We start from the raw sequence: 9,351 nt of genomic DNA, 5'->3' as shown, positions 1-9,351 counted from the left end.
TCAATCTGCACTTCATTTGCAACACGAGGATGTACAGGGCGAAGACTTTGCTCTTGCTGATCTGCGTTGTTGTTTGGAGGAATGTCTTCATGCTGAGCATTGTCTTCATGTTGATCAGGTGCTGAGATGGTGAGTTCTTCTTCAGGATGCGCTTCAGAAGGCATAATCTCTCCAGTTCTCATAAGCTTGATTGATTCACTAGCTGGAACTTCATCTAGCACATTTGGCAGTTGCTCTCTTTGTGAACCATTTGTTTCATCAAACCGCACATCCACTGTTTCGACCACTTTGTAATGGAAGAGATTGAAGACTCTGTAGGAGTGTGAATCCTTTCTATATCCAAGCATGAAGCCCTCATGTGCTTTAGGTGCAAACTTTGAGGTGTGGTGTGGGTCCTTGATCCAGCACTTTGCGCCAAATACTCTGAAGTAACTGACATTTGGCTTCTTGCCAGTTAGGAGTTCATAAGATGTCTTGTTTAGAAGCTTGTGAAGATAAACACGATTGATTGTATGGCATGCAGTATCAATGGCTTCAGTCCAGAATTTTCTTGGAGTCTTGTATTCATCTAGCATTGTTCTGGCCATTTCAATGAGTGTTCTGTTCTTGCGTTCGACGACGCCATTCTGCTGTGGCGTGTACGGAGCTGAGAATTCATGTGTGATGCCCAAGGTATCAAGATATGTATCAAGGCCAGTGTTCTTGAATTCAGTGCCATTGTCACTTCTGATGTGCTTTATCTTGGCGCCAAAATTGTTCATGGCTCGATTGGCGAAGCGTCTGAAGACATCCTGCACTTCAGTCTTGTAAAGGATTATGTGTACCCAAGTATATCTGGAGTAATCATCAACAATGATGAAGCCATAGAGGCAAGCAGAAGTAGTAAAAGTTGAGTAGTGAGTGGGACCGAAAAGATCCATGTGGAGCAGTTTGAAGGGTTGTGTAGTAGTCATGATTGTCTTCGAAGGATGTTTTGCCCTTGTCATCTTCCCTGCTTCACAGGCACCGCATAAATGATCTTTCTTGAACTTGACGCCCTCGATGCCTATGACATGCTTCTTCTTCGCAAGGGTGTGGAGGTTCCTCATGCCAGCATGCCCAAGCCTCCGATGCCAAAGCCAGCATTCTGAAGCTTTTGCAAGAAGACATACTGCAAGTTGTGGTCCTGCTGAGAAATCTACCACGTACAAATCACCTTTCTGATACCCTTCAAACACTAGAGATTTGTCAGATTCCATTAGCACCAGGCAACGATATTTTCCAAACATTACAATCATATTCAAATCGCAAAGCATTGAGACAGACATTAAGTTGAAGCCAAGGGATTCAACAAGCATGACTTTGTCCATGTGTTGATCCCTTGAGATTGCAACTCTACCTAGACCCAATACCTTACTTTTACCAGTGTCAGCAAATGTGATGTGGCTCTTGTCGGATGAACGTAATGTTGAGTCCATAAGAAGGCTTCTTCTGCCAGTCATGTGATTTGTACACCCACTGTCAATAATCCATTCTGAAGACTTTGAAGTCGCTGGTGTTGTACCCTACAGTACAGTTAGGGGGATAGGCTTCACGAAGAGAATTGTGAAGCATAAACATTTGACGAACCAGTGGGTTATGAAAACTTAGATCCAGATTAGGACTAATAGGGAGAGTAGCATGCGATTCAGGAACGAAGTACATAATGATGCCATTAGGGCATTTTATCTTGCGCCCTACAAGATTTTTAAGGTCCCCAGCAATAGCATCAGAAGATTTTGTTTTTCTGCTGGAGACCTTTCCCTGCAAAAGAGAGTTAAGCTTTCTTAACCACCCACATCTTCAAGGGTGGCTTAGAAGCAATAAGTCTAAGTGCTGCATCTGAGAATTTTGGCTTTGAAGCCTTAGCAAACAGTCTAGCAGGTGGACAATAATACTCATAGGGATAAGCAGAATAATTTTTGGTCACATGAACACGGTTCGATGAACCGCTCTCATATTCATATGCCTGAGTATAGTTTCCCTGCAAAACATTTGCGTTAGTGTGACTCAGGTGAGTCCTCTGTTTGTATGAAGCCATAGGACCGTATGAAGCCTTTGGTATGAGGTTTGTCTTCTTCAAGTGAGGTGTCATGAAGACATTCACAGGAAGATTTTCCAGACACTTTTTTGGAACCCAGATCTTCTTCATAGGCGGTCCATTCCTGCAGTTAGTACCAATGTACCTGGCAAACACTTCACCATTCTGATTCTTAAACAGTTTATAGTTTGCATCAAAGGATTCATCAATGATAATGGGGTTAGCACAAGTGAAGCCAGATAAGTTGGATGGATCTGCTGAAAGTTCCTTTGCAGCAACCCATGTGGTTTTGGGGTACTGCTCAGGTTTCCAGTAAGAGCCATCTGCATTTATTTTCCTCACAAATCCAACACCCTCTTTCCTAGGGTTTCGGTTCAGAATCTGCTTCTTGAGGACATCACATAATGTCTGATGTCCTTTAAGACTTTTGTACATCCCTGTTTCAAGCAATGTCTTCAACCTAGCATTCTCATCAGCAATAGCAGTGGTATCCTCAGCAGAGGGGTTAGTTACCACATCAACGGTTGAAGATATTGCAACAGCAGTAGCAGTGGAACATTCAGCAACAGAATTAGCATTATCACGCTCAATGCATTTAAGACATGGTGGTTCAAATCCTTCCTGAGCGGGACTGATCTGTTCGGAGCGAAGTGACTCGTTTTCTTTTTGAAGATCTTCATGAGCCGCTCTCAATTTCTCAAGTTCTTTCTTCCTTTGAAGATAATCATAGGAAAGATTTTCATGAGTTGTTGAGAGAGTATCATGACGATCTTCAAGTTCCTGATACTTAACGTGAAGGTTTTTTATGTCTTCAATTAAGGATTCAGATCGAGTCATTTCAGCACCCAACAGATCATCGCTTCTGTCTAACAGTTTTTGAATATGTTCCATAGCTTTCTGTTGTTCAGTTGCAATTTTAGCAAGTGTTTTGTAGCTAGGTTTTGAATCACATTCAGAGTCATCGTCACTAGATGTTTGATAGCGAGTAGTGCGTGTGTTTACCTTGGCACCGCGTGCCATGAAGTAGTAGGTAGGAGTGGAGTCGTTCTTGTCATTTGCGTCGGTGTCGGTGATGCAGTCATTGTCTTCAGTGTTGAAGATAGACTTGGCGACGTATGCTGTAGCCAGACTCGCAATGCCAGAATCAGACTCCTCCTCAGACTCCACCTCTGCCTCCTCAGATGCGGACTCCTCCTCTGAATCCATCTCCTTTCCAACAAACGCACGTGCCTTGCCAGATGAGCTCTTCTTGTGTGATGAAGACTTTGATGAAGACTTGGAAGAAGACTTTGAGTATTTCTTCTTCTTCTTGTCGTCGGAATCATATTCCTTGCTCTTCTTCTTCCTTCTGTTCTCATTGTCCCACTGTGGACACTCAGAGATGAAGTGTCCAGTTTTCTTGCACTTGTGACACGTTTTCTTCTTGTAGTCATGAGCAGAAACTTCATCATTCCTTGAGCTTGATCGTGAAGATTTTCTGAAGCCTTTCTTCTTGGTGAATTTTTGGAACTTCTTCACTAGCATTGCAAGTTCACTTCCAATGTCTTCAGGATCATCAGAACTGCAGTCAGATTCTTCTTCAGATGAGGAGACAGCTTTTGCCTTCAAGGCGCGAGTTCGCCCATAGTTTGGACCGTAGATATCTCTTTTCTCAGAAAGCTGAAACTCATGTGTGTTGAGTCTCTCAAGTATGTCAGACGGATCGAATGTCTTGAAATCAGGACGTTCTTGGATCATCAGGGCCAGGATGTCAAACGAACTATCAAGTGATCTCAGCAGCGTCTTGACGATTTCATGTTTGGTGATCTCCGTGGCGCCGAGGGCTTGAAGCTCATTTGTGATGTCAGTGAGCCGGTCAAATGTGTGCTGGACATTCTCATTGTCATTTCTCTTGAAGCGGTTGAAGAGATTGCGAAGGACACTGATTCTTTGATCTCTCTGAGTTGAGATGCCTTCATTGACCTTGGAGAGCCAGTCCCAAACCAGCTTGGATGTCTTCAAAGCACTCACACGGCCATACTGTCCTTTGGTCAGATGACCACAGATGATGTTCTTGGCAGTAGAGTCCAGTTGAATGAATTTCTTGACATCAGTAGCAGTGACACCTTCTCCAGCCTTGGGAACGCCGTTCTCGACGACATACCATAGGTCGACGTCAATGGCTTCAAGATGCATTCGCATCTTATTCTTCCAGTAGGGATATTCAGTTCGATCGAAGACGGGGCAAGTAGCGGAGACTTTGATTATCCCTGTAGTCGACATAGCTAAAACTTCAGGTGGTTAAACCGAATCACACAGAACAAGGGAGCACCTTGCTCTGATACAAATTGAAAGTGCGTTATATCGACTAGAGGGGGGGGGGGTGAATAGGCGATTTTTATGAAAGTCTTCAAAACTTGGGAGCTATGAAGACAAGCAGTGAAGATTATGCCTATTACTATGCAGCGGAAGTTAGATTACACTAGGCCAGCCATGGTCATGTATTCAATAGAGTGAAAGCACAGTGACAAACAGCTTCAGTGTAATAAGGATCAAGTAGGAAGAAGTTATGAAGCCAAACAGATCATGCATTCACGTTGTGAAGACAAATGATAAAGCAAGCTTGCAATGACTTCACAATGAGTAACAGCAAGAGAAGGAAGTGAAGATGAAACCAGTGACTCGTTGAAGACAATGATATGTTGGACCAGTTCCAGTTGCTGTGACAACTGTACGTCTGGTTGGAGCGGCTAGGTATTTAAACCTTAGGACACACAGTCCCGGACACCCAGTCCTGAACACACAGTTCAGGACACCCAGTCCTCACCGTATTCTCCTTGAGCTAAGGTCACTTAGTCCTCGCCCAATCACTCTGTTAAGTTTTCAAGGTAGACTCCCAAACCTTCACAGACTTCGTTCACTGGCAATCCACAATGTCTCTTGGATGCTCTGAACGCGACGCCTAACCGTCTGGAGGATTCACAGTCCTCAAGTGTAATAAGTCTTCAGATCACATAGACAAGAAGACTTAAGTGATGCCCAATTTACTCTGGCTCTGGGTGGTTAGGGCTTTTCTCCTCACTAGGAATTTTCTCTCAAAGGCTTCGAGGTGGGTTGCTCTCAAACGACAAAAGCCGTGCACTGAAATCTGAGCAGCCAACCGTTTATGGTTGTGGGGGTGGGCTATTTATAGCCACTTGGCAACCCGACCTGATTTGTCTGAAATGACCCTGGGTCACTAAGGAACTGACGCGTGTCTCAATGGTCAGATTTCGAACTCTCATGGCAACTTTACTTGGGCTACAAGCAAAGCTGACTTATCCGGCTCTGGACAAGATTCGCTCTCATTGTCTTCACTCGAAGACATAGGTTTTTGATTTAGGAATCACTTGAGTCATTCTGACTGGTTCTCCTGGACCCCACTTAACAGTACGGTGGTTCCTATGACTCAACACAAAATAAAAAGAACTACGAAAGATCTAAGTCTTCGAGCTCCTTAGGCTTCATAACGTGTCTTCTGTTGTCATAGTCTTCAATGTGAATATCTTCATATACCACCTTTGTCTTCAATGTCTTCATACATTTTTAGGGGTCATCTCTGGTAGTAAAACCGAATCAATGAGGGACTTCTACCTGTGTTTTCCTGCAATTCTCACAAACACATTAGTCCCTCAACTAGGTTTGTCGTCAATACTCCAAAACCAACTAGGGGTGGCACTAGATGCACTTACAACAAGCAAGCAAGAGAAGTAACACTAAAGAGCTTGCACAAGTAAAGGTAAGAGATAACCAAGAATGGATCCGGTGAAGACGAGGATGTGTTACCGAAGTTCCTTCCTTTTGAGGGGAAGTACGTCTCCGTTAGAGCGGTGTGGAGGCACAATGCTCCCCAAGAAGCCACTAGGGCCACCGTATTCTCCTCACGCCCTCACACAATGCGAGATGCCGTGATTCCACTATTGGTGCCCTTGAAGGCGGCAACCGAACCTTTACAAACAAGGTTGGGGCAATCTCCACAACTTAATCAGAGGCTCCCAACACAACCACGAAGCTTCACCACAATGGACTATGGCTCCGTGGTGACCTCAACCATCTAGGGTGCTCAAACACCCAAGAGTAACAAGATCCGCTAGGGATGAGTGGGGGAATCGAAAATCCCTTGGTGGAAGTGTAGATCAGGGCCTTCTCAACCACTCCCGAGCAAACCAACAAGTTTGATTGGCTAGAGAGATAGATCGGGCGAAAATGGAGCTTGGAGCATTTAATGGAGCTTGAGCATCAATGGAGCTTGGGGGGAAGAGGTAGGTCAAAGGAGAAGAAGGGGACCCCCTTTTATAGTGGGGGAAACAATCCAACCGTTGCCCCACCAACCAGCCCCGCACAGGGCGGTAGTACTGCTAACAGGGGCGGTACTACCGCTGAGCCAGCGGTACTGCCGCTCCAGCAAGCGGTACTGCCGCTCAGAGAAGAGCAGCAGGGATCTGGACCCAGCGCGGTACTACCGCGGTGGTAAGGGCGGTACTACCGCTCCGAAACGGTACTACCGTCCCTACAACCGCAACTAGTGCCGCAAAACCCGACACGAGAAAAAGAGCCCTCGAGTCGAGGCGGTAGGAGCCAGACAGCCCAACGGTAGTACAGCAGCGGGGTCACAGGCGGTACTACCGCTGCGGAGCGGTACTGCCGCTTGTGACCCTTCGGCCGTACTACCGCTGGTAGTGCGGTACTACCACTGGGATACAGAAGAGAGAGAGAGGATCTCTCCATTGAGGCTGAGGACGATGCAGTGGTGCCAGGCAGGCCAGCGGTAGTACTGCTGTGGAGTCACGGGCGGTACTACCGCTGCGGAGCGGTACTGCCGCTTGTGACTCCTCAACGGTACTACCGCTGGGTTGCGCGGTACTACCGCTGGAACCCAGACAGGACATAGAAGAGAGAAGAGATCTCTCCAATGAAGTGGAAGAGCTCGGAGGGTGAGAAACTGACGTGTACGTGTTGATTCCACCCATGCAAAACCCCAGCGGACCCCCTCTTGATAGTACGGTGCCCTTTACGCAACTAGTCCACCAAAAGAGAAACAAAAGAGCTACACCGTCTTGAATGACACTCCGAAGGGAAGAAAACGTCTCGTGCCAAGGATGAATCTGTGAACTACTCAAAGCACATGATTAGTCCGCAAACATGTTGTCATCAATCACCAAAACTACCTCGAGAGAGATATGCCTTAACAATCTCCCCCTTTTTGGTGGATTGATGACAACTAGGGATTTGCACAAGGAAAAGATATAAAGAATGAAAACTAAGAACTACAAAACATTGACGGGCTCCCCCTGAATGTGTGCACCTAGTTAGAGGAGCATTAGGAAAGCAAGACACACACATCCGGATCAACACTCCCCCTATATTTTATAGTCCAACAATTCCAAGCACAAGATATATGAGAGAAGAGTATAAACAGGACAAGCATGCAACTCATAAGAAACTACATTACTGAATAGACATAAGTAATAAGGTAGCGATAGGGGGCATATGTCTCACACCACATGCCTTAGGTCTCACAGGCACCAAACCAAACCAAACAAAGACACCGAGAGAACACAAGACGACACACACACACACACACACTGAAAGCACGTCAACAACACAAATCCCTACACTCTCTCCCCCTTTGGCAGCGAGACACCAAAAAGGGCAAAGAGTGACGCTACGACTCTAGGTGATGGGATGCTGAGGATCTCGAACATCACATCTCAGCGTGATTGTCTGCATCTTCGTCGTAGGTCAAAAACTGCTCAGCATCGGAGTCGGTCTAAGGGCAATGCTGATGAATCCATTCCTCCTCTTCAGTGATCTGACCCTCAGAACCACTGGCAACTGTCACTCCCATCTGATGCATGAGCTCCTTGTGGCGCACCCTGGCATGCTTCTCCGCCACATGAGTCATGTACTGACCATGAGACTCCATGCAGAAAAGCTTCTTCATCTTGCGTTTAAGCTTCTGTGCCCACGACGGTTCTGCACTAGAGGGCCCAAAGTCCTCCTCGTGATCATCAGTGGCAGCCCCACCCTCGGTCTCCATGGCAGCAGCAGCAGCAGACGGACCCCCGGTTTGAGGCGCTGGGGTGACCCAATTGTCCTTCTTCCTCAGACGCTTGATCTCATGAGAAACCAAGTCTCCAGTTTCCAGCAACACTCTGGGATAGATGTGTGCCCAGTCCCTCTCAATGAGCCTCATGATGAATGGACCATATATCGGGCACTTGCGCTTAGACACGGCAGAGAGAAGTTCAGACCACATGACATGAGAAATATCCAGGCTCTCTCCAGTGTTTGCTTCCTTCTCATGCTGACAGAACATAAGCATGTCCACGAGATAAGAGTGTACCATATCCAGATTCCCGATGCAAGGAAAGAGAGTCTCACGGAAGATACGATGAAGAATGTCCAGATATGGAGACAGCTCATAGGTTTTCTTCTTAGTCACTGGGTGAACTTTCACAGTGCAGTAGGGCCAAAGGGCTTGCTTGTGAGTGGACATAGCATTGCGGTGAGGGCGGAAACCGACTGAAGTCTCAAGCCCACGATCCTCCACATAAAGTAACTCCATGAAGGCCTTCCACTTGACGGAAAGCAACTTGCCATTGGTCATCCAAGTCAGAGTCCTGTCGGCATCCGTTCCAAGATGAACGGTAGCATAGAATTGAGCCACCAAATCTGCATCGAAATCCTTGTTGAACTGCATGATCCTGAGAATGTTCAGCTGAGTGCACATCTGAAGGGCTTCGCCAAAGTACTCAGTGTCCTTCTCCACAGCATCAGTGTCAATGGAGAAAACATCAACAAAGAGATTCTTCTTGGCCTTGATCACATCAAAATAGATGGCAAACTGAAATCGGTTCCAGAACGGGCGGTTGACCAAAGTGGGTTCTTGGTCCACCTCATAGGGATTGCGGCGACGCCTTTCCCAAAACTCCTTGGCAGTCATCTCAGTCACAGTCTTCCCTTTTGGCTTGTTGGCGGATCTCTTCGACTGCTGAGGAGGTGGAGGAACACTTGCGGATGCACCTGCTGGTGGCAGTTGGGTGCTAGAGGAACCACCGACTGGCTCAGAGGTGCGGTAGCGTTTTGATGTTGCACGCCCGGGGTTGATACGGCGAGCTTGATGCTTAGGATGGTCATCACCTGGAGCCAAACACAAGAACACGCAAAACAACCAGAAAGAACGAGCATAAGCCAACAAACACAACAAAAGGATCAAGGTAAGGCAGGAATATGATGGAATTTGGCAGGCAGCGGTAGTACCGTGACATGCC

The sequence above is a fragment of the Triticum urartu genome, chromosome 7A (genome assembly GCF_056163025.1).
Source record: "Triticum urartu cultivar PI428250 chromosome 7A, HENAU_Tu73, whole genome shotgun sequence".
In the NCBI taxonomy this organism is placed as follows: domain Eukaryota; kingdom Viridiplantae; phylum Streptophyta; class Magnoliopsida; order Poales; family Poaceae; genus Triticum; species Triticum urartu.
Note: the sequence above shows the minus strand (reverse complement) of the source record.